This window comes from Hipposideros armiger, unplaced genomic scaffold, assembly GCF_001890085.2.
Source record: "Hipposideros armiger isolate ML-2016 unplaced genomic scaffold, ASM189008v1 scaffold_816, whole genome shotgun sequence".
Classification (NCBI taxonomy): Eukaryota; Metazoa; Chordata; class Mammalia; order Chiroptera; family Hipposideridae; genus Hipposideros; species Hipposideros armiger.
Window position 1 is genome coordinate 216000 of NW_017732166.1, and position 26896 is coordinate 242895.

Consider the following 26896-nt stretch of genomic DNA (forward strand, 5'->3'; position numbering starts at 1 on the left):
ATTTCTTTGAAAAATGCCATTGAAATTTTTTGATGCGATTGCATTAACTCTGTATATTACTTTAGGTAACATGGCTATTTTAATTATGTTGATTTTTCCAATCAATGGATATGAAATATCTTTCCATTTTATTGTGTCTTCTTCAATTTCTTTCAACAATGTCTTTTAGTTGTCAGTGTATAGGTTCTTCACTTCCCTGGTTAAGTTTATTCCTAGGTATTTTATACTTTTTTTTGTTGCAATTGAAAATGGAGCTGTTTTCTTTATTTATTTTTCTGATATTTCATTGTTAGTATATAGGAATGCTATAGATTTTTGTATATTGATTTTTTAACCTGTAACTTTACTGGATTTCTGGGTTTTGTTTCACATGGTCTTTTGGTGGAGTCTTTAGGATTTTCTATATATAGAATCATGTCATCAAGTGACAGTTTTACATCTTTATTTCCAATTTGGATGCCTTTTATTTCTTTCTCTTGCCTGATTGCTCTGGCTAGGACTTTCAGTACTATGTTGAATAACAGTGATGAGAGTGTGCATCCTTGTCTTTTTTCTGATTAAGAAGAAAAGGTTTCCGTTTTCCACCATTGACTATAATATTAGCTGAGGGTTTGCCATATAGCATATTTATTATGTTGAAGTAATTTCTTACTATACTGTTTTATTCAGTGTTTTAATGATAAATGGATGCTATAGCTTGTCAAACATTTTTCTGCATCTATTGTTATGATCATATGATTTTACCCTTTCTTTTGTTAATGGGATGTATCACATTGATTGATTTGTGTATGTTGAACCATTCTTGCACCCTGGAATGAACCCCATTTGGTCATGAAATATTATATTTTTAATATATTTCTGCATTCAATTTGTTAGTATTTTGTTTAGGACTTTTGCATCAGTATTAATCATAGATATTGGTGTTTATCTGTATTTTTGTGTGTTGTTCTTACCAGGTTTTGGTATCAGGGTAATATTGGCCTTATAAAATGAGTTAGGAAGGATTACCTCTTCTTCAATTTTTTGGAAGAGATTGACAAGGATAGGAATTAAATCTTTAAATGTTTGGCAGAACTCACTAGTGAAACCGTCTGGTCCTGGACTTTTGTTCCTTGTGGAGGTTTTTGATGACTGTTTCAATTTCCTTCATGATGATTGGTTAATTTAGATTGTCCAGTTCTTCATGATTTAGTCTAGGAAGGTTAGTTATTTCTAAGAACTTGTCCATTTCTTCTAGGTTGTCAAATTTTGTGGCATGTAGTTTTTTATAGTATTCTTTTATGAGCCTTTGTATTTCTGTGGTGTCCATTGTAACTTCTCCTTTTTTATCTCTGATTTTGTTTATTTGAGTCTTTTCTCTTTTTTCCTCACTGAGTCTAGCCAGAGGTTTGTCAATTTTATTAAATTTTAAAAGAACCAGCTTTTTGGGCCAGCCAAGTGGCTCAGTTGGTTAAAGTGCGAACTCTAAGCAACAGGGTCGCTGATTCGATTCCCACATCGGCCAGTGAGCTGTGCCCGAGCTAAGCTGTCGCTGAGCTGCCAACAGGTGGCAGGATGACTCAGCTGGTGAGAGCGCATGCTCAATAACAAAGTTGTTGGTTCAACTCCCGCATGGGATGGTGGGCTACGTGGCCCCCCCCCAATGCCCCCGCGCCACAACTAGATTGAAAAGCAGCAATTGGAATTGGAGCTGAGCTTGTGCCCACCAATTAAGATTGAAAGACAACAACTTGACTTGGAGCTAATGGATCCTAGAAAAACACTGTTCCCCTTCCCCAATTTCCAAAAACTGTTCCCCTCCCAAATTCCCCAATAAAAATCTTGAAGAAAAAAAAAGAACCAGCTTTTTGTTGAACTAATTTTTCTATTGTTTTTTGTTTTATATTTTGTTTAATTGTGCTCTAATTTTTATTATTTTCTTCCTTGTACTGACACTGGGCTTCATTTGTTCTGCTTTTTCTAGTCCTTTAAGGTGAAGTACTGCATGGCTTATTTGAGATTTTGCTTGTTCCTTGAGGTAGGCCTGTAATACTATAAACTTTCCTCTTAGTACCACTTTTGCTGCATCCCCAAAATTTGAATATGCCATATTGCCATTCTCATTTGTTTCTATGTATTTTTTTATCTCTCCTTTTATTTTCCTCTTTGACCCAGTAGTTTTTCAGTAAAATGTTGGTTAATCTCCACATATTTGTAGTTTTTCCAACTTACTTTTTATAATTAATTTCCAGTTTCAAACTGTTGTAATCAGAGAATACATTTAGTATGATTTCAGTCTTTTTAAATTAATTGATGCTGGTTTTGTGTTCCAACATATAGTCTATCCTTGAGAATGTTCGATGTGCACTAAAGAAGAATATATATTTTGCTGTTCTGGATGAAAAGCTCTGTAAATATTGATTATATCTACTTATTCTAATGTGTCATTTAAGGCCATATTTCCTTATTTTTATGCTTGGATGATCTATCTATATCTGTCAATGTGGTATTTAGGTCCCCTGCATTAATTGTACTTTTGTCAGTTTCTCCCATTAGCTCTGTTAGTAATTGCATTATATATTGCTTTATCGCTATAAAATGTCCATCTTTATCTTATGTTAACTTTTTTTTTGAAGATTTTATTGGGGAATTGGGGGAGGGGCACAGCGTTGGGAAATTAGGGCAGGGGAAAAGACAATTTACGGTCCTTTTGTTCTTTAGTTGTGGAGGACGTTGCTTCACTTGCCCATGTTGGTATTATCATTGTGCTCTTCCCGGGTGAGGCAGTTGCTTGCCAGCCATTGGACTGCCACTCACGGTGGCTCATGGCAGCTCACAAAAGTTCATGCCAGCTGCAGGCCAGTCCCACTGCAGCCTACGCTGTCGCAGGTGACTCTTGGCAGCCCAGCTCCAGGTCGAGCTGTTGTTCACCATCTTAGCTGTAGAGGGCACAGCGTCACTGGCCCACATGTGGGATCCGAACCGGGGCCCTTCTGCTAAGAGCTGGTGTCCCAAGCCAACTCCTAACCAATGCGCCACTCGGCCGGTCCCTTATGTTAACATTTTAATCTTGAAAACTGTTTTGTCTCATATAAGTATGACTACACTCACTTTTTTTGGGGGGGTGCTATTTGCTTGGAGTATCAAATTCCACTCCTTCACTTTGAGTCTATGTTTGGCTTTGTAGCTGACACGGATCTTCAGAAGTCAGCATATATTTGGCTCTTGTTTTTAATCCACCCCACTACTTTGTGCCTTTCAACTGGTGAGTTCAGTCCATTTACATTTAGGGTAAAAGGACTTCCAATAGCCATTTATCTTTTGTTTTCTGGTTTCTTGTTTCTCCATTGTTTCTTTCTTTTCTTTTCTTTTTAAGATTTTATTGGAGAATTGGGGAGGGGAGCAGCATTGGGGAATTGGGGAAGGGGAACAGACAAGTTGCTATCCTTTTGTTCTTCAGTCTAGTTGTGGAGGACGCCACTTCATTGGCCCATGTTGGTATTATCATTGCGCTCTTCCTGGGTGAGGCAGTCACTTACCGGCCATTGGACGGCCGGTCATGGCGGCTGATGGCAGCTTACACTGGCTGCGGGTCACTCACGCTGGCTGCCAGCCACTCACGGTAGCTCACGGCAACACACTGCAGCAGGGGCTACAGCCTATGCCATCCAGGGAGACTCATGGCAGCCCAGCTCCAGGTCAAGCTGTTGTTCAGCATCTTAGCTGGAGAGGGCACAGCATCACTGGCCCTCATGTGGGATCCAAATTGGGGCCCTGCTGCTGAGAGCTGGCGTCCCAAGCCAACTCCTAACAAGCGTGCCACTCGGCTGCCCTCCATTATTTATTTTGCTTTGTGTTTTTGTCTGCTATTTTAGTATGTTGTTATTCCCTGATTTTCTCTTCCATTTACTTTTTTAAATGTTATGTGTCTCCGTTTTGGATTTTTGTTTTGTGACTACCATTAGGTTTATACAAATAAAAAAGTTCCTTATGTACAATAGTCCTTTTTCTCCTGACTGCATGTTATCTCCTTCACCTGTGCAAGTTCAGTTTTTCCCCCACCCTTTTTATGTTTTTTTGGTTACCAATTATGCTTTGTTATGCTGTGTGTTAATTTCCAAATTGCAGTAGCTATTGTCTTTTTTTTGTTGTTGAAAAATAAATGCCTTTACCCCCTTTAATCTTTATGTTATATTTAAGTGTTTAAGGCTCTATTCTGAAGAAGCATGGTGGCATGAGAGGTACCCCTGAACTCTCCCCTTGAAGTTACAATAAGTTCAACAGCTATAATTCAAGAAAAGATTCTCTGCTCAACACACAACATGTCTGAGAGATCCATGCATCAAAAAATCCAAAAGCGGGAGAATCAGAGAAAACAGAAAGGAAGGAAGAGAGAGGAGCAGGCCAGGTGTTGTGGACAGAGCCCAGAGCTCACTGTGGGTCTCAGGAGAGGAAAGGAATCAGGCTGCAGGTGTTCTCTGTAGCCCCAAGCATTCCTGCCTGTGATCTGGACAGAGACAGAACAGAAGTTTGGCATCTGCAATCTTGCAACTGCCATTGCCAGGCATAAAACAAAGCCACAGAGTATAGCTGCTTCCCCCCATCCACCCAAAGCTTGCCTCCTCACCCCCTCCCAGATCTAGCAGTAGGCCCTAGAAAAAACTATAGCAGTGAGTGTTGGTTACATAGTTGAGTATCTATAGCCCTGAGAACTAGAGAGACACTTGCTGCGTGACAGAGGCATATTGTGGCTAATCCCAGTGATACAGGTGGAGATACAAAGGTGAGGAAGCTGAGGTCTGACCATCACAATTAGTGGGAGGACAACAGAGCCACAAACACATTAGTGACTTCTCCAGCCCATCTCATCCCCCACCCATCATGGCTGATCACAGAAGGGGCACCTGGGACACCTTGGGCAGAGCATCACTCCATCTGGCTGCAGGGGCAGTACTGGAATATCATGGGCTCAGAACCATTTTGCCCATCACATTCTCCCATGGGGGTGGTGCCCTGATATTGAGGCCACCTGATCACAGAAGATAGGTCCACCTCCCCAGGGAACAAAGGCATTTTTCCCACCACCCTTCAAGGTCCCAGAACAAGAGCAGTGCAAGAGAAAATAAAACGTACTTAGTGAGACCTATTAAAAAAAGAAAGAAAGACCTCTTGATTCAAACTGCAGGTGCACTCTCTGGCCCCAGCAATTCTGCCTGAGGGATCAGCATATAATACAGTTGAACCCAGTGATTAGGGTGGAGACCTCGGGCAAAGACCAAATATATAAGCGTGACAACTGCTGTCTAACAGCCCTCACTGCCAAACAGAAAACAAAGACATGGAGCCTGGCCACTACCACCCCCACCCTGCCAGGGCTGGCCTCCCCTTCATGATCTCAGTGTTAGCAGCAGGCCCCATAAAAAAAAAAGTAGCAATGTTGGATTAAAGAGCAGAATATCTACAGCCCTAATAACTGGAGAGACAGTTCCTGAGCAGCAGATTCACACTTCTACTAATTTCAGTGACAAGGGAAGACCTATAGGGGTGAGGCAGCTATAGTCTGGCAGTTGCCATTACTTGGAGGAGAAAAAAGCCATAAGCACACCAGCAGTCTCTTCCAATCCACCCTTATCTTTTGCAGTTGATCCCAATGGAGGCACCCAGGACTGCTGAGGTGCACAGTGCTACATCTGGCTACAGGGACAGCACTGGGATTTCAGGGGTTCAAAACCCCATCGCCACCACATCCTTCCATGGGGATGGTGTCCTGAGAATGAGGCAACCAAGTCACAGGGGAGAAGCCCACCTCCCAGGCAATCTCTCACCACACAAAAAGCCTAAAATGGGCAAGAGAAAATAAAACAATCCAGCATTACTTAATGGAAAGGAAAAGAAAGAAAGAAAGAAAGAAAGGCCTCTTCATATTAGCCTTCTGCAGAATTCACTCTGTAGATGCCCAGGAAGAAATAATCCATTAACTACTATGAATAACCAAGGTAACAAGACAGCTCAGAAAAAAATTAAAAATCTTCACGAAATAAACTTAAAGACATAAAAATATGTGACTTAAATGGCAGATAATTCAAGATAACAGTTCTGAAAAAACTCAGTGAGATGGAAGAAATCTTCATATACGAGGTCTTGCAATTAAGTTCATGAACTTGCCACTGTGCGCTTACATTGGCAGCACTGTACAAACAGCTCGGTAAGGTTTCATAACCTTGGTTTATCAGTGTCTCACAGCTGTGTTTGTGTCGACGTGTGGCAGTGTCTTGCTGAGTGGTATTCATAATTGCTGCTGGGTGTTTTTGTGTGCTATCGTGAGAATGTCTGAGCTTGAATTAGAGCAATGAACAAACATTACATTTCTTGTCAAACTTGGCAAGAGTGGAAGTGAAATCAGGGACATGTTAGTTGAAGTTCATGGAGATAATGCCATGAACAAAAGAGTGTACAAATGGATTAAGCATTTTTCTGAGGGGAGAGAATGCATCACTGAAGAAGAGAGGGCAGGGCAGCCAGGAACAAACAGAACTGATGAAAATATTGCAAAAATTCGTTGAATTTTGTGTCAAAACCATTGGCTGACTTTAAACATCAATAGAGAAACAGTTAGGAAAATCTCAACTGAAAATCTTGGCATGAGGAAGGTGTGTGCAAAAATGGTCCCAAAGGAGTTCACTGATGAACAAAAGCAAAGGAGAGTCGAAGTTTGCCAAGAGCTTTTAGAGAGACAAGACAATATTTTAGGCTGTGTTATCACTGGTGATGAAACATGAGTGTACCAATATGACCCTGAAAGAAAGTGTCAAAGTGCAAAATGGAAGTCAGCCAATTCTCCACAACCAAAAAAGTTCTGTCAGTTCAAATCAAGAGTCAAATGATTTTGCTAATCTTTTTTGACATCAGAGGGGTTATTCATTAGAATTTGTACCAACTGAACAAACAGTTAACCAGGTTTGCTATTTGGAAGTGCTGAAAAGACTGTGTGAAAAAGTTATGTGAAAACAACCTGAACTTTTCACCAAAAATTCATGGCTCCTGCATCACAACAATGCACCAGATCACACAGCACTGTCTGTGAGGGAGTTTTTAGCCAGTAAACAAATAACTGTATTGGAACAACCTCCCTACTCACCTGATCTGGCCCCCAATGACTTCTTTTTTTACCCAAAGATAAAGGAAATATTGAAAGGAAGACATTTGGATGACATTCAGGACATCAAGGGTAATATGACGATAGCTCTGATGGTCATTCCAGAAAAAAAATAGTTTCAAAATTGCTTTGAAGGGTGGACTAGGTGCTGGCATTGGTACATACCTTCCCAAAGGGAGTACGCAAAGATGACCATAGTGATATTTAGCAATGAGGTTTGCAGCACTTTTTCTAGAATGAGTTTGCAAAATTAATTGTCAGACTTCATATCAGTAATCACCCTAAGTGTAAAAGGACTGAACTTACCAATAAAAAGGTACAGAGTAGCAGATTGGATCAAATCACAAAACTCTACTATATGCTGCCTCTGAGAGACACATCTCAGCTACCAGAAGAAATATAGACTCAAAATGAAAGAGTAGAAAATGATACTCCAAGCAAATGGCATCCACAGAAAAGTGGGGGTAGCCGTAGTTATAGCTGATAAAACAGGCTTCAGGATAAAAAGGTCCCAAGAGACAAAGATGAACATTTCATGATGCTAATGTAGACAATACAACAAGAACACATAACATTTATCAATATATATGCCCCAATTAGAGAGCACCAATATACCTATATAAAGCAACTACTAATAGAACTACAGAGAGAAACTGACCAAGCCACAATTATAGTATAGGACATAGCTACAACATTGACAAGTATGAATAGATCATCCAAACAGAAAATCAATAAGGAAATATCAGCCTTAAATGACACATTAGACCAAATGCCCATAATTGACATTTATAGATCCCTTTATCCTAGAACATCAGACTATACATTCTTTTCTAGTGCATGTGGAACATTTTCAAGGGTAGACTAGTTGGAACATAACACCAGTCTCAGCAAATTTAAGAAGATTGAAATTATACCAAGCATATTCTCCAGCCACAATACTTTGAAATTAAAGATCAACTGACAAAAGGAAGCAGAAAAGAAACATGCAAGTATGTGGAGATTAAACAATATATTTTAAAGAGTGACTGGGTCAAAGAAGAAACAGGAAGAGAGATCAAAAGCTACATAGACAGAAATGAGATTGAAAATACATCCTACCAAAACTATGGGGATGCAGCGAAAGCAGTAATAAGAGTGAAATTTATATCATTACAGGCCTATCTCAAGAAAGAAGAAAAACCCCAGATAAACAGCCTCATGTTACACCTTAAAGAACTAGAAAAAGGAGAACAAATGAAACCCGAAGTCAGCAGAAGGAAGGAAATAATAAAAATCAGAGCAGAACTAAATGAAATAGAGAAAGAAAAGATAATAGAAAAAAATTAATGCAACAAAGAACTAGTTCTTTGAAAAGATTAATAAAATTGACAAACCCTTGGCTAGACTCACTAAGATAAAAAGAGAAAAGACATAAACAAAACAAGAAATGAAAGAGGGGAAGTTACCATGGATGCCACAGAAATAAAAGGATCATCCAAGAATACTATGAAGGACTATGTGCCACCAAATTCAATAACCTAGGAGAAATAGACAAGTTCTTAGAAACACATAGCCTTCCTAGGCTGAATCATGAAGAACTGGAAAATCTAAATAAACCGATCAACAGTAAGGAAATTGAATCAGTCATCCAAAACCTTCCTAATAGCAAAAGTCCAGGACCTTCACTAGTGAATTCTACCAAACATTCAAAGAGGATCTAATACCTGTCCTACTCAAATTCTTTAAAATATTGAAGAAGAGACAATACTTCCTAACTCATTTTATGAGGCCGACATCATCCTGATACCAAAGCCTGGTAAGGATAACACAAAAAAAGAAAATTACAGACCATATCTCTGGTGAATACAAATGCAAAAATCTTAAACAAAATTCTAGCAAATCAAATATAATGCATTAAAAAGATTATACATCATGACCAAGTGGGGTTCATCTCAGTGGCACAAAGATGGTTCAACATGTGCAAATTGGTCAATGTGATATACCACATAAACAAAATAAATGACAAAAATCATATGATTATATCAATAGATGCAGAAAAAGCATTTGGCAAGATACATCAATTTAAGATTAAAAACAATAAAATGAATATTGAAGGAAAATACCTTAACATAATAAAGGCCATATATGACAAACCCTCAGCTAATATCATAATTAATGGTGAAAGACTAAAGCCCTTCGCTCTATGTTCAGGAACAAGACAGGGTTGTCCCTTATCACCATTGCTTTTTAACATAGTATTGGAAGTCCTAGCCAAAGCAATCAGGCAAGAGAAAGAAATAAAAGGCATCCAAATTGGGAATGAAGAAGTTGAATTGTCACTTTTTGCAGATGATGTGGTGCTACTATAGAAAACCCCAAAGACTCCACAAAAAAGCTATTAGTTACCATAAACGAATACAGTAAAGTTGCTGGCTACAAAATCAACATACAAAAATCCATTGCATTCCTATATACTAACAATGAAATCTAAGAAAAAGATTTAAAAACAAACAAACAAAAATTCCTTTTGCAATTGCAACAAAAAGAATAAAATAGTTAAGAATTAACTTAACCAAGAATGTGAAGGTCTATACACTGAAAACTTGAAGACATTTAAAAAAAAATTGAAATAGACACAAAGGACTGGAAAGACATTCCGTGTTCATGGATTGGAAGAATCAACATAGTTAAAATGACCATGTTACCCAAAACAATATACAGATTTAATGAAATCTCCATCAAAATCCCAATGGCATTTTTTAAAGAAATACAACAAAAAATCATCAGATTTGTATGGAACCACAAAAACCCCGAATAACCCAAACCAATCCTAAGAAAAAAGAACTAAGCTGGAGGTATCACAGTCCCTGACTTCAGCTTGTACTACAGAGCAACAATAATCAAAACAGTATTGTATTGGCAGAAAAACAGACACACAGGTTAATGGAATAGAATTGAAACCCAGAAATAAACCTACATAATATGGACAGATACTTTTTTACAAAGGAGCCAAAAACATACCATGGAGAAAAAACAGCCTCTTCAATAAATGGTGCTGGGAGAATTCGAAAGCCACATACAAAAGAATGAAACTAGACTGCTATCTGTCACCATATATCAAAATTAACTCAAAATGGATGAAAGACCTAAGCATAAGACCTGAATCAATAAACTGTATCGAAGAAAACCTAGGTACTAAACTTATGGACCTTGGGTTCAAAGAGGATTTTATAAATTTGACCTCAAAGGCATGGGAAGTAAAAGCGAAAATCAATGAATGGGACTATATCAAACTAAAAAGCTTCTGCACTGCAAAAGAAACCATTGACAAAATAAAGAGGCAACCAACCAAATGCAAGAAGATTTTTGCAAACAATGCCTCTGATAAGGGGCTAATATCCAAAATATATAAGGAACTCATGCAACTCAACAACAAAAAAACAAATAATCCAATTTAAAAATGGGCAGAGGACCTGAACAGACATTCTCCAAAGTGGACATACAGATGACCAATAGACATATGAAAAAATGCTCACTATCACTAATCATCAGAGAAATGCAAATCAAAACCACAATGAGATATTACCTCACACCAGTCAGAATGGCTATCATTAACAAGACAAATAATGTGGAGAGGCTGTGGAGAAAAAGAAACCCTCATACACTGCTGGTGGGAATGCAGATTGGCGCAGCTGCTGTGGAAGGCAGCATGGAAGTTTCTCAAAAATTAAGGATAGAATTGCCATATGACCCACCAATCTTTTTCCCGGGTATCTACCCAAGAAATCTGAAAACATTCATCCGTAAAGATAAATGTGCTCATATGTTTACTGCAGTTTTATTTACTGTGGTCAAACATGGAAACAACCAAAGTGTCCTTCAATAGATGACTGGATAAAGAAGACGTGGTATATATAACAAGGAAATACAATTCTGCTGTAAGAAAGGATGAAATAGTGCCATTGTGACAACATGGATGGATCTTGAGATTATTATGCTAACAAAATAAGTCAGACAGAAAAAGTCGAGAACTATATGATTTCACTGATATGTGGGATACAAAAGTGAAAGCAACAAAGAAAGAAGACAAACAAACAAAGAAACAAAACCTGATAGGCATAGACAATAATTTAATGGTTTCCAGTTGGCAAGGGGAGAGGGGCGTGGTAGACGAGGGTAAATGGGGTCAAATATATGGTGATGGAAAACCTGACACTGGGTGGTGAACACACAGTGTGTTATGTAGATGATGTATTACAGAATTGTAAACCTGAAACTTATGTAACTTTAGTAACCATTTGTCACCCCCAGTAAACTTTATTTAAAAAAAAAATGCCCCTCTAAAATGGCTGCTGAGGCACAGAAAGTTTATGAAACTCTTATTTTCCTCCTGGCCTCTAGAAATTTTTAGGTAGTAATTGTAATTTACACCATTGTGTTCTTACAGCCTTGACCCCTATTTAACCTTACAGTTACAGTTCCCACTTATACCACTAGCAGCAATCAGATTACTAAATGACACTTGAGTGCTTCCTATGTAAAATAGATAGGCGATTTTAAATCCAAAAGGGTGAATGGGTATGTCCCCAAGCTATATGGAATTCTGAATTCTCCCAATACTGGCCTATTATATCCACCCAACAAACAACAACATATGGTATATGGGAAAGAGATTTTTTTTTAGGAAGGGTTAAAATATTCTTTTGTCATACTAAGAGATTTCTATTATAATAACACCAGGTTTACAATAAATGCTATGGAATGTGGTGTAATACGGAAATAGCAGGCAAATTAACTTTGCCTGAGGTTAATGAAACCTATGATAATATTGATACGGAAAATCCAATGTGTTGGGAAATTGAACTTAATCCTCCCCATAAAGTCATTTCTATGAAAACTAATTGGTGAGAAGAAAAATGAGAGCTTCTAGATCATGAAATAATAGAGACTCTTTATTCATCTGGCCAAACTTATCATAAGGTCCAAATAGCAGTAGACAAGGGAGGAAAATAATATTGGCTTAATAAAAATTATGATAATGCATGCAAAGCATTCTTTTGTTGGCTAGGACATTTGGTCCCCTCAGACTCATACTTGTCTAATATTGGACATTTTCTCCTCCTAATCAGTGTTACTGGTTTAATACTGTTGATAAAAAAAAAAACAGCCTAAGAGAAAGCTCATAAGAGTTTATTTCAGCTAAACTGACAAGTGCTGGGAAGCAAAGTCTCAATGGATTGAGAAAATGTTCCGCAAAATGGCGGTTCTTGGCTTATTTTATATGTAGAATCAAAGGAGGAGGGTTACCTGAAATCCACTGGGGATTAAGGGGGTGGGAGAAAGCAAAACAGGGAAATCTCTGGGATTGGATAAAAGTAAATTGGAGACACAGGTACTTCTTGCACATAGGTAGGTACAGGATAGTTAGTAGTTCACTTTTTACAGCACCTAGAGATGATAATCTGAGAAATAATAATAATAATGAGGGATTCTGTAGTTTCCTGCTGTGGTCCAGAAAAAAGGATTACTGACATTCCAAGGGCATATTATCCTATATGCAAAAAGACAGTAGACTGGCTCACTTAAGGTAAAAATTGACCTTTGTCAAAGAAGCCACAGGCTAGATGTGACTTCCCTGCCATGGCCCACCTTAGTTAAGAATTTTTATGTTCACGCCATCCTACGTGGTTATTTTTAGGCTCCTGAGTTTGTCACGTTTAACCGGTGGTCCCTTTTCCGTCCACAATACTATTGCTCTTGGTCCTAGTTTATAAATGTTATACTACATGCAGAAAACAAAACCTAAGAGGGCCAGCCGAGTGGCTCAGTTGGTTAAGAGCTTGCTCAAGAGTTTGAGCTCTGAGCAACAGCAGTTCGAATCCTGGCCCAAGCTGAGCTGCCAACAGGTGGCAGGATGGCTCAGCTAAAAAAAAAAAAAAAAGAAAAAACCTAAGACAGACAGGAAAAACTCAAATCATGATAGGTCAAAGAGTAGATATGATCTAGAATATACTGGGGGTGCCCAAAAAATGTATGCAAGTGTCCACTTTTGTCAATGTTGCTCAAGAAGTAGCTTGCAATAATCAGAAGTGTCTGGATGTACTTTGAGCACTTCTTGTAATTACAGAAGTCAAATGTGATTTGTATTCATCTTTTGTTATTGGTATATATTGAGTATTACACTTTTAATACAGTTTTCCTTTCTTTAAATGTGTACACATTTTTTGGGGCACACTCTGTATTTAATGAAGACATATAGATCTGACTGCCTCTCATTTGCTCGCCATTTCTTTAAAAAAAAAAAATTCGGTGTTGACTTCCATGTGATGTTATGGTCTTGTCCCACCCCAATTTTCCAACATTCAGTAAGAGAAATGGTGGCACCAAGACTTCCTAGGAGTGAGCCTTCCTAGCACCATGGGACCACAGTATCCAACGAAAAGTTTGATCATCAATGCATCCTTTGGATTAATTTATGACCAAAAGGGGAAACTGTGGATGGAAAAGTGATGACATGTTAAAACTGAAAATGACCACACAGGATGGCGTGAACATAAAAATTCCTAAATAAAGTGGGCCATGTGGGAAGTTACTTCTTTAGCCTGTAGTTTCCTTGACAAAGGTCAATCTGTACCTTAAGTGGGTCTATTGTCTGTCTTTATCTAAGATAACATATCTTTGAAATGTCAGAGTAATCTCCCTTTCCATACCCCCTTAGGGCACACCCACTGCTCTAGAGCACTATGAGACCACAGAACACTTCATTGTTATTGTGTTCCCCAAATACCATCTCTATGTGCTGTAAATATTATTATCAGGTACTCACCAGTATAAAAGAAGTATGTTTTTTTCCGTTTTATTTTTTATTTAATACCAGAGAATACCACCCCCCCTTTCCTCCTTTGCTTTCTCCCACCTCTTAACCCATCAGTAGATTTCATGTAACCCTCTTTACATATCTTCCTTCGATTCAAATGTATAAAATAAGCTACAAAACTGCCATTCTTTGGAGCATCTTCTTAATCCATTGAACTTTGGCCTCCAGACAATTGTCAGTTTCACTCATAAAAATTCTCTACAGGTTTGGACTTTTCTTAAGTAGACACCAGCCATGCTGCTAGTAACCATGTCCCAAGACCAGCCTTCTTCTTTGGCTCCCATTTTTAACTCAATAAAATCCTTCGTGAAGACTTTCAGCAGTGGAAATTAAATTTTTAAACACATTCCTTAAGTATTGATTATTGAATTCATAGCCTACTTCGGGTTTTCACTTTATTTTTTTAAGGTCAGTTGATGCCTGACAAGACAGACTACACAAGACAGACTACACACGAGCTGTATCTGAAAAACACTTGGAGGCTGACCTCCTGCGTGAGGCTCCAGCCCAGAAATTCCCCCACCAGGAGCCCGAAGGCCAACAGTGTGGCCTGGTTAAAGAGCGTTCCGTAAGCTCCAGCGAAGAAGCTGGGCGAGTAGTGCAGCAGCTCTATCATCTCAAAGCACTGGTGAGCACCTTACCTACCAGTCTCGCAATCCAGCCAGAGCAGCCCATTTGAGCCCAGAAAAGGAGGCGCGGCGGAGAAGCCCCGCCCCACTCCTGAGCGCCCTCCAATCGCGGCGCGCGCTAGGACGCGCAGCGCTAGGAGAGCGGTGCGTCCGGAGCAGCACCGCCCCTCACCCGATCTACCGCGGTTTTTGGCTGCGTTCAGCCTTCCGGCCCCTTGAGGAGGGCGTGTGCTGTTGAAGAGAGGCCACGCTGTGGCGAGAGGTGCTCCTGGATATGCCCCACGGCGGTAATTCTCGCCGCCAGAAGGTATGCTGTGGGCCGGGAGCCGACGTCGCGCTGTCTACCTCTGTGTCCGGATACTGCACGGGGCAGCGCGGCGGGCTCGGTCTTTTACCGCGTCCGCCTGGCCCCCAGGGCGCTGGGCGCGCGTGGTTGGCCCTGGATTGGTAGGGGCGAGAGGTGGGCGCTGTGCTGGCAGGGATCCCTGGCGAGTCTGCGGCCGGTTCCGTCTGTGAGCGTGGACAGAACCCGCGTTGCGGAGTGAGGCTCCTGAGGTTGGTCCCTGCCCAGGGCTCACCTCCCGGCGGTCGGGAGTCGGGCCTGCAGGGTTGGATGCGGAGGTCTAGGAGAAAAGCTCGCCTGAGGTGCGGAGGGCAGAGCCACTTCCGCGGAAAAGGCGTGGGGTCGCAGCCCTGCGGGTGATGGAAGTGAGCGACTGGAGTTGAATCTGGAACAAGCGTTTGAGATGTATTTGCTCTCGCTGGTGTTGGGCAGTTCATTTGCCTCTTTTCACTCTGTCGTATGATACACCGAGACCTTGGTAGATATTGGAATGGCATTGCTGCTGTTTTCCCCTCCAGATATCTATTGCCACACTTTCCTTTCTACCCTAAGCTTTTTCTGAATCTTTCTCTTCCTGCTTCAGTGGGAGAGGAGTCTGAAGCTAACTGCTGCCAGTGTTTTACACCAACGTCTGCCACAGTGTCTGGGCACGGAGTACCTGTGTAGGAAATAGTGCATGAATGCTATTTAAAATACTGAACCAGCGTGGTTTCTTGTTCCGTGAATTGTTTTTCCTGGTATGTGACCTTTACTTTTATAAAGCTATTTCTAAGTTTCTTGCTTACACATATACATGTCTCATCATATTAAAACAAAGTTTAAAAAAGCAAAAACAGTGCCCACTTTCTTGACGTGTCTTCCTTTTACTACAAAACTTTCTGAAAAAATAGTCCATATCTACTGATTCAAGTTCTTTATCACTACCATGTTTAGTTGTTTCCGAAATATCATTGATTGTCAGACACACTGTCAATTTTGTAACGGATTTTAGGGAGTAAACGGAATCTATGTCAAACATAGTTATTAACTGTAAGACATCCTGATTTCAGAAATATTAAAATGTAGAAAACGTCAAGGAAATATATGAAATTGTTAAATCCAATATAAGTTATTTACTTGATCACTGTAGCATTTGGCACATTTACTACCAGCATTTATTTCTCTCTCTCTCTCTCTCTCTCTCTCTCTCTCTCTCTCTATCTATCTATCTATCTAAGCGTCCCTGAATGTTACTGTATTCTCTTCCTGTCTTGCAACTGCTCGTTTACTTCTCTTACTGTCTTCCTAACATGTTCTAATTTTTGACTTTGTGCATTTTCTTACGTTACAAGTTTGTTCTGGGCAATCTTGTACGCTGATGTTAGCTGTTACTGCTATATAGATGACTTTCAGATCTGTCTTTGACCTTTCCCGAGAGATCAGTTTAAATTCAGTGTATAATGAAGTTATTTTCTCAACCTTAGTCCTCTAGACCCTAACAGTTCCTACTTGTCTTGTTGGTTTCAGCCTATTGATAGTGACACTCTTGGCAAGGACTGCCTAAGGCACTTGCCTAGGCCCATATTGTAGCAAGCTCCCACAGACATTTTCCTCCACTGGAACCAATGTTGTGGCTGGACCAGACCTTGTGATTCTTACGATTGCAGGATGCGCTTTAGCAAAAACCATTAGAGAACTTTGAGGAAAAAGATTTGTTACTCACTGGTCCTGGAGGTACATTGCACACCCAAGGTCTACACTGTGAGGTCAGGGTGCAGGGAAAGGGAGAGCGAGAGGTAGTGGGGGGAAGGGCAGTCAGACCTGGGATCTGCCTTTATTAGGGTTGGAGGGTGGGGTGTCTAGGGTTTCCTGGGTTCACTCTTTATTGACTAATTTAAAGCATAAGAGTGGGAATTAGGGCACCAGAAGGGATAAGTGGGTTCACTCAAACGGTCAGTTATCTAGGTTACCCAGGGCTTTCTGAAAGAGGGGCTTTCATGGGTAGGGGTGGCCTGATTCCTTATTTTGTTGTTTTGCTAGTAGCTGTGTCATGGAACTAGCCATATGTGTATTCAAGATGAATGTCTTCTGAAATGGATGCCTTGGCAATCAAAAGCCTAATGCCAGGTACTTTAGATTCTGACTTAGAAATCTTAGTGTTTTTGACTTGCTACTCACTTCTGCCCTCTTCATTCTATCAGTTTTAAAGATGTTATCAATTTTTCTTTTCAGTAGTTGTATTAGTTATCTATTGCTATATAATGGATACTGAAGCAGCTTAAAACAAATGTTATTTTCTCATACAATTTCTGAGGGTCAAGAATCTGGGAATGAGGCCGGCCGAGTGGAGTGTTGGTTAAGAGCTGGTTTGGGATGCCAGCTCTGAGCAGCAGGGCTCCTGTTCGGATCCCACATGAGGGCCAGTGACACTGCCCTCTACAGCTAAGATGATGAACAACAGCTCGACTTGGAACTGGGCTGCCAGTGAGTCGCCGGTGATGGCGTAGGCTGCAGCCCCTGCTGCAGTGGACTGCCATAAGCTACTGTGTGTGGCCGGCAGCCAATGTGAGCTGTCAAGAGCCGCAATGAGCGGCCATCCAGAGGCCGGCGACCGATTTGCCTCACCCGGGAAGAGTGCAATGATAATACCAACATGGGCCAGTGAAGCAATGTCCTCCGCAACTTGACTGAAGAACAAAAGGACAGCAACTTGTCTGTTACCCTTCCCCTGATTCCCCAGCGCTGTTCCCCTCCCCCAACTCCTTAATAAAATCTTAAAAAAAAAAAAAAAAAAAGAATCTGGGAATGGCTCAGCTGGGTAGTTATAGTTCAGAGCCTCCCACAAGTTTCAATCAGATTTAAGGGTCACTGAGGGTAGGGTTCACTTCCAGGTTCACCCATGTGTTTTTTGGCAGGTGTCACTTCCTTGCCATTTCCGTAGGGCAGTTCACAACATTGCTCTGGCTTTCTCAAGAGCAAGAGAGAGGGAGCAACTAAGAAAGAGAGGCCCTGGTGTCTTTTTAAAAAAAACTTTATTGAGGAACAGTGTGTTTTTCCAGGACCCATCAGCTCCAAGTCAAGTTGTTGTCTTCAGTCTAGTTGTGGAGGGTGCAGCTCAGCTCCAAGTCCATTTGCCATTTTCAATCTAGTTGCGGGGGGTGTAGCCCGCCATCCCATGTGGGAGTCGAACTGGCAATCTTGTTGTTCAGAGCCCATGTTCTAACCAACTGACCCGGCCGCCCACCCTTGTGTCTTTTATAACATAATCTCAGAAGTGACATAACATGTCTCCTGTCCTAATCTATCCATCACATAGATTAACCTGGTACAGTGTGAGAGGGGTGTACAGAGGGTGTAAATGCCAAGAGGTGGGATCATATGGAACAATCTTGCAGGCTGGCTACCACAATAGTTTTGACCCAGGAATTTTTTTTTTTTTTCATTTTTATTACCCTAGGTCAGGCCCAAAGTACTTCATGCTTAGAGTGTTTGTGTGGTACTAGGTAGCATGCTCCCATTCCATCTTCTGAGATGTCTTTCTCTTAGATGCCATCTGCTTAAGCATCGGCAGCTTGTGGCCTCTAAGCTCAAGGTGCTGTGTTCAATCTTAGTTGTGGGTGGGCGTAGCCACCATCCCATGTGGGAGTCGAACTAGCACCCTTGTTGTTAAGAGCGCATGCTCTATCCATTGAGCCATCCGGGTGGCAGCTCAGATCAAGGTGCCGAGTTCAGTCTTAGTTGCAGGCGGGCATAGGCCACCATCAAACAGGGGAGTCTTGTTGTTAGGAGCACGTGCTGTCACCAGCTGAGTCATCCTGCCACCTGTTGGCAGCTCATCTTGGGCGCAGCATCAGTGGCCCATGTGGGAATCAAACCGGCAGCCATGTTGCTCAGAGTTCGCGCTCTTAAGCTAACTCTTAAACAAGTGAGCCACTCGGCCGACCCTGCTTGTGAAATTTTTTGATGTGTCCATGTTCTTGGAGGATAATAAATCAGGATATCTGGAACTAGGACTATCCTGAAAAATCCAGGACCTATGGGTAGCTGTCACCAAAGTACATTTTTTCCTTTGTGCAGGTCAAAGCCAGCTTTCTCCAAGAAACATTCCCTCACTCATATCTACTTTTGAGCCTATTAGCCAATTTCTTTCTCTACTCTAATGCATATCTTTAGAACCCAAGGTCATCGAAGATGGAAACCATCTTTAGCTGTATCATCTAAAATCACCTTTAGAGTACTCAGTGAATCACTTCATTTTGGGACAAACATTTGCCAAGTGCTGAAGCTCAACTCGTTCAGTAGCTGGTGATTGAAGCCTAACTTAAACTGGACAGATACAGAGGATTGATGGGCGGACAAGCAGCGCACAGCAGCTGGACTATGATTCATGCCCCTTCTCACTTTCTCAAGTTTCTCTGTATCGTATGGGACAAGGCTCCTGACTGCTTTGGCGTCACATTCTTGATAAAGTTGGGAAGAATAGAATCTTCTCTAGTTGCTCCAGTTAGAAAACTGGAGAAGGCCTCTTACTAATGCAGGTTGGATCCCATGGCATCTCTGGACCAGTCATTGTGGCCAAGCTGATGTCCTATGACTTTACTTGGCCAGGTTGGGTACCCAAAACTGGTGGTGGGGGTGTGTTTTGTCGCTAGAAAAAGAAAGGTAGAGGGTGAAAGGCTGCGTAGGCAGTGAAGCTATCACCATAAGCGCCTGAGTAAATACTGTGGAGAGAGAAATATACACGATTTCTAGCAGTGTAAAGAGCTGTGATAGAGGCATTGTTTATCACAACAAACTGGTAAAAGAATGAGGTATGCAGAATTTCCCCTCAAGCTTATACTCACTGTCTAATTGACTTTAGATGTCATCAGCATCTGAACTAATTTAAAACTTTGTGACAGGTGTGGTAATATTCAGGTAACTTACATATTCATTAAATAGTCATTTAATGAGTACCTGGTATGTGGGGAGTATTATGTCCTTAGGGGATGAGATGAATTAGGCATATGACTCCCCCTGTTCTTATTCTTTATAAGCTCTTATTTTAGTGGGAGATCTCTTATTCAGGAACTCTTATTCTAGTGGAAAGAGTAGAATGGAAAGGAAACAGAAGGAGGGATTTAAGTGAAGGCATTGAGGGATGTTTCATGGAAGAGATAAGCATTTGTCTGTGGCAGAGTTGGAGAGACCAAAGGGAGTGGAGACGTGATATCTAGTAGAGTGCCATGGATGCAGGTGTGGTTGTGGAAATGTATAGGCTGTGTTGGCAGTGGCATGTATGGAGTCAGGTAGATTGGCTGGGGGAATATAGGGAAAAACTGAAAAGTGAGGTTGAAGGCAAGGCTAGTAGGTGTCTGAACTTGGGCTCAGGCTCCCATGTTGTCAGATTTGTGAGTCTCTGTTACCACTGCCTAAGTGAGTCTCTGTTACCACTGCCTAAGCTGCTGTAGGGCAGGATCTTTATTGCTTGTCTTGTATCCCTATGGCCTGGCAGAGTGTCTTCATGCAGTGGTGTCTTCATTCAATATATGTTTACTGACTGACTAAAGATGAAAACATTAGAATTCTGTCATTTATATTAAATTAGAGGGTTCTAGTCCCTAAAGAATCTGAGCATGGATGAAATACAGAGAAGCAAAAGAAAAGCCAAATATAATCAAAGCAGTGAGTGACAGGCCTGAGAAAAGTTTTATTGCCTGAGAAAGGAATGGGCACTGAAAAAACAAATGAGCAAATACTTGGTGGAACAGGCTCTGAGCCTCACAGTGCTTGCTTACTAGCTGACTTAAAAATATCTGTTCCTCAGACTTGAGGGCCAGTGAGTCATTGACTCTCCTTAATGTAGATAAATTCTTGGATGGTACAGTGTTCACATTCTTCAAGCATATGGTTTGAGTCATTAGGATTTCTTCAGATACCCCCAAACACTTCTCTTTTGCATTCAGTGAGACATCTGATTTGTCCTCCAAATGTATTAAATGATACACCAAACAATTAATATTTAGAAATTTTTACTTCTTTCTAAGGAGAGTAGCCCAAAGCAGTATAGTGGCATGCATTTAGTTTTATAGAGAATAAAGTTTCAAAATGAATAAGTAAAATACATAAGCATGGTCTACCTAAAGAAAAGAAAAAATTGAGCAGAGCAGCAATAAGCAGGAAAAGTGGACTGTAAGGGGTTGATGTGGATAATAAAGCAATGAAGCAGAGTTTACTATTTTGTATGTTGTAACTGCTTCAATTGTTTCCTTCTAAAGTTTGCATCATTCAAAGTATAGTTAGTACTCATTATTCACAGATTCTATATTTACAAATTTGCCTGCTTGCTCAAATTTATTTCTAATTTCCAAATGAATACTTGTGGTGCTTTTACAGTCCTTTGCAGACATGTGTAGAGCAGGAAAAAAATTGAGTTGCCCAACATGCATGTTCCCAGCTAACGTTGAACAAGGTGACTCTCTGCTTGTTTGTTCCAGCTCTCATACTATAAAGTGTCCTTTTCTTGGTCTATTTAGTGCCATGTTTTTTACACTTTTGTGCTTTGTGTTGGTGATTGATTATACTGTTTAAAATGGCCCCCAAGCATAGTGCTGAAGTACTGTGTAGTGTCCCTGAGTGCAGGACAGCTGTGATGTGCTTTTAAGGAAATAGTACCTGTGTTAGATAAGCTTCATTCAGGCATGAGTTATAGTACTGTTAGCCATGAGTTCCAACATTAAGGAATCAATTATATACCGGGCGGGGGGGGGGCAGGTTGCCAAAAAAATGTATACACATGACTTGTTTTCATCTTGTTATTGTAAATATATGTAATATATTTGTAACATATATGTAATATATTCAATTTTAATACAGGTTTTTCTTTCTTAAAATGTGTATACATTTTTTTGGCACCCTATGTATCTTTAAACAGAAGCACACATAACATTAGATTATGTGTTGACTGGAACCAACTTTGTATTTTCCCTAGAAGTGGTTCAGTATTTACTAGTTCATTGTTTGTGGGGAGTTTACAGAACATTAACTACTGTCAATAGTGAGGAGTAATGTAATGACAGTTGACTATATTTCTCTGCTTTTCTTCCTGGGATCAACTTGGTCTTATTCACGAGGTGTGGTCTAAAAATGTGAATTTTTAAATAAAAATTATTACAGTAAAAGAAACATTGTCATTAATCCCCCTCAAAATACTCTTCCTCGCTTCAAATACACTTATCCCTTCATTCTTGACACTTTCTGAAGCGGTTCTGCATCTTCTGTTTCGGAAGTGTCTTTAGTTGTGCTGTCTTGCCTGCCTTGATGTCCTGAATCATTTTGACTTTGGGGAAGACCCAGAAGTTGGACAGTGGCAGATCCAGTGAATAAGGTGGATGAGGACACACCATAATGTTTTTATTTGACAGAAATTGCTGTATACCAGAAGTGATGTGTGACATGGAGTCCTTTCGTTGTGATCACAAAATCTGGTGAATGCTGGTGCCGAGTGCCATCCAACGGAAAGACAGGTGTGTAGTCAGTCAGGCGTGAGCTATGGTCGAGAGAAGGGTTGTTTTAAAGTGTGCTGTAAATCATCCTCCATCATGACAACGCTTGATGGTCACACATTACTTTTGGTATATGGCAATTTCTGTCAAATAAAAACATGACCGTGTGTCCTCATCCACCTTATTTATTGATCTGGCACCGTCCGACTTCTGGGTCTTCCCCAAAGTCAAAATGATTCAGGACATCGAGGCAGCCACGACAGCGCAACTAAAAACACTCCTGAAAGAGGACTTGCAGAAATGCTTCAGAAAGTGGCAAGAACAGTGGGATAAGTGTATTCAAAGCGAAGGAGAATATTTTGAGGGGGATTAATGGCAATGTGTCTTTTACTGTAATAATTCTTTTGTTTGTTTAAGCATTCACTGTATTGTTTGATCACACCTCGTAGTTATTTTGTGGGTTTCTTACATGGGAGTAATTTTTTTTTTTAAAGATTTTATTGGGGAATTGGGGAAGGGAACAGTGTTGAGGAATTGAGGAAGGGGAACTTGTGGTTTTCTAGGCTCCATCAGCTCCAAATCAAGTTGTTGTCCTTCAGTCTTAGTTGTGGAGGGCGCAAGCTCAGCTCCAAGTCTATTCGCCACCCTCAATCTAGTTGTGGGGGGGGGCGGGGTATGCAGGCCCCCATCCCATGCGGGAGTCGAACTGGAAACCTTATCATTAAGAGCACGCGCTCTCACCAGCTGAGCAGCTGCTCGGCTCAAGGTACTGTGTTCAATCTTAGCTGCGGGGGTGGGGGTGGGGAGGCGCAGCCCACCATCCCATGCAGGAGTCACCACCTTGTTGTTAAGAGCATGCACTCTCATCAGCTGAGCTATCCGGCTGCCCGTTGGCATCTCAGAGGCAGCTCAGCTCAGGTGCAGCTCACTGGCCCATGTGGGAATCGAACCAGCAACCCCTGTTGCATAGAGCTTGCGCTCTAACCAGCTGAGCCACCCGGCCAGTTGGGGGTAACTTTTATTTTAGTAAAATTTTAAACTTATGGTAAAGTTGCAAGAATGGTGTAGTGAAGTTCCTCACAGAAGAACTATAAGTGGGTGGAATAGTGTGCCCCCACACCCTGAAATAAAACAATTCATTTTACCAGGAACTTCAGAATGTGACCTTATTTGGAAATAGGGTCTTTGCAGATGTAATTAATTAAGATGAAGTCATACCGCATTAGGGTGAGCCAATGACTGTTACCCTTATAAGAAGATGAGAGGGGCCAGCCGAGTGGCATGTTGGTTAAGAGCTGGCTTGGGACGCCAGCTCTGAGCAGCAGAGCCCTGGTTTGGATCCCACATGGAGGCCAGTGACACTGCCCTCTACAGCTAAGATGGTGAACAACAGCTCGACTTGGAACTGGGCTGCCAGTGAGTCGCCGGTGATGGCGTAGGCTGCAGACCCTGATGCACTGGGCTGCCATAAGCTACTGTGTGTGGCCGACAGCCAGCGTGAGCAGCTGGCAGCCGGTTTGAGCAGCCAAGAGCCGCCGTGAGCGGGCGTCCAGAGGCCGGCGACCAATCTGCCTCACCCGGGAAGATTGCAATGATAATACCAACATGGGTCAGTGAAGCAACGTCCTCCACAACTAGACTGAAGAACAAAAGGACAGCAACTTGTCTGTTCCCCTTCCCCAGATTCCCCAGTGCTGTTCCCCTCCCCCAATTCCCCAATAAAATCTTAAAAAAAAAAAAAAAGATGAGAGGAGGATACACAGAGATACAGGAGAGAATGCCACGTGAAGATGGAGCCAGAGATTGGAGTGATACAGCTACAAACCAAGGAATGCTAAGGGTTGCTGGGAGAAAGAATCAAGGAAAGATTCTTCCCTAGATCTTCCAGAGGGGATACACCTTCATTTTGTACTTTCAGCCTCTAGAACTGTGAGAATATTTTGTTGTTTTATACCACTGAGTTGGTGTTAATTGTTACGGCAACCTTAGGACACAAATACAACCCTTTATTTCTATTCACCAATTTATTATTATTTGTGCCTGTCTTTGTCTTTTCTTTTTTTTTTTCTTCTCTTCTCTCTGCATGTGTATTGTATTTTTTTTTTCTGTACTGTTTTAGAGTAATTGGGAGATAGTGCACCTTTACCCCTAAACACTTATTTCCTAGAATAAGGACATTTTCTTACATAAGCATAATTACAAAATAGGAAGTTAAAAATTGATACAATACTATTATTTAATCAACAGTTCATATTCAAATTTTATCAGCTTGGTCCAAGATCCAAGCCAGGAATATACATTTTATTTCCTTTTCATGCCTTTGGTCTTCTGTTAATCTGGGAACAGTTACTCAGATTTTTTTTGTGTTTCTTGACCATGTCATTGTTGAGATGTGCCTGCCAGTTATTTTGTGCTTGTCTGATTATTTTTGACTGTTTAGGTTTAGGGTGTGTTTTTAGTAGAAATATCCGAGAAGTTGTGTTCTTTTCAGTACCCCATATCAGAGCCACTAGATGTTGGTTTACCTCAACATTGATCACTCAATTAAAATGATGTCTGAGAGATTTCTTCCCTGTAAAGTTACTATTTTGCCCTTGGAAGTTTATAAATAATTTGTGGGGAGATGTTTTGTGACCATGTAAATATCCTCATCATCATCAAATTTTCACCCACTAGTTTGAGCATTCATTGATGATTTTCTAAATCTATCACTTGTTTGTTTATATTTTTTCAGTAAGTTATGACCTTTTACTGTCATTATTTATTTGATGCTGGACTGTCCCACATTTGGCCAATGAGAAGCCCCTTCATGTAGGCACATGTGTCCTTTAGATACTTTCTCATTATTCCTTGAGCAACTTCTTACTCTTTGGTTCAAGATATTTCAGGCTTATCATGTACTTCTCTATCCCATCTTTGGCATCACCCATTTTTTTAAAGGGCTGACCTGGGCTGATTTGTGTTAAAGAGGTATATAGCTATAGATAGACCAAATGATATTTTCCACTTTCTTTATTGTTCCAAATAACTAACTGAGCTTCTTCAGAGTTCTCAGGGGGGAACCATACACTAGTGGAGGGTGTACACACTCTTGAGGATTGATGTCCCTTGTAGTCCTGCTCCTATGATAGGGATTTCAACATAGGAGGAACATGCTTAGAGCTGTTATGTGTTAAACTACTCTTTATATTATGAATGAATTTGTTTTTATGAATTTGTTCCCTTCTTCCTAGTTAAAGAAGTTTTAATGGTATGTTTTAATTGATATTTTATTTTTTAAACTATAGCGGTATTGATGAGGGGTTTTATTTTATTAAATTTTTTGGGGTGACATTGGTTAGTAAAATTATATAGGTTTCAAGTATACATTTCTGTAATACATGATCTGTATATTGCATTGTGTGTTCACCGCCCAGAGTCAGTTCTCCTTTCATCACCGTATATTTGATCCACTTTTCCCTCTTCTACCACCCTTCTTCCTCCTTACCCTCTGGTAACTACTAAGTGTTTCTTTCTTTGTCTTGTTCATTTATTGCTTTCAATTTTATATCCCACACATAAGTGAAGTCATATGGTTCCTGACCTTTTCTTTCTGGCTTATTTTACTTAGTATGATAATATGAAGATACACTCATGTCGCAAATGGCAGTATTTCATCTTTTCTTATGGCTGAGTAATATTCCATTGTGTATATGTACCACATCTTCTTTATCCAATTGGCTATTGAAAGACATTTCAGTTATTTCCACGTCTTGGCCACCATGAATAATGCCGCAGTGAACATAGGGGTACATGTATCTTTATGGATAAATGTTTTCAAATTTTTGGGGTAGGTACCCAGAAGAGGGATTGCTGGATCATATGGTACTACTATTCTTAATTTTTTGAGGAAATTTCATACTGTTTTCCACAGTGGCTCTACCAATTTACATTTCCACCAGCAGAGTATGAGGGTTCCTTTTTCTCCATAACCTCTCCAACACTTATTATTTGTCTTGTTGATGATAGCCATTCTAACAGGTGTAAGGTGGTATCTCATTGTGGTTTTGATTTGTGTTTTCTTAATAGCTAGTGAAGTTGAGCATTTTTTCATATATCTGTCAGCTGTTAGTATATCTTCTTGGGAGAAGTGTCTGCCTATTTTTAAATTGGATTGTTTGTCTTTTTGTTGTTGAGCTGTATGAATTCTTTATATATTTTGAATATTATTCCCTGTCGGAGGTGTTGTTTGCAAGTATCTTCTCCCATTTGGTTGGTTGCCTCTTTGTTTCGTTGATGGTTTCTTTTGCTGTGCAGAAGCCTTTTATTTTGAGATAATGACGTTCATTTATTTTTGCTTTACTCCCCTTGCCTTTGAGGTCAAATTAATAAAATCCTCTCTGAACCCAAGGTCCATAAGTTTAGTACCTATGCTTTCTTCTACGAAATTTACTTTTTTAGGTCTTATATTTAGGTCCTTGATCCATGTTG

The 26896-nt window shown here is 40.5% G+C and overlaps 1 protein-coding gene and 1 long non-coding RNA gene across 2 annotated transcripts in view; both read left to right on the plus strand.

The window, feature by feature from the left end:
* SPIDR (scaffold protein involved in DNA repair) overlaps positions 1-26896 on the plus strand; it is a 351985-nt gene that overhangs the window by 9753 nt on the left and 315336 nt on the right. The gene's annotated exons all lie outside the window — the stretch shown is intronic.
* LOC109374369 (uncharacterized) lies at positions 14774-17348 on the plus strand. Its single transcript, XR_002122377.1, has 4 exons — positions 14774-14927; positions 15547-15700; positions 16986-17069; positions 17257-17348. It is a non-coding gene; the product is annotated as an uncharacterized LOC109374369 (long non-coding RNA).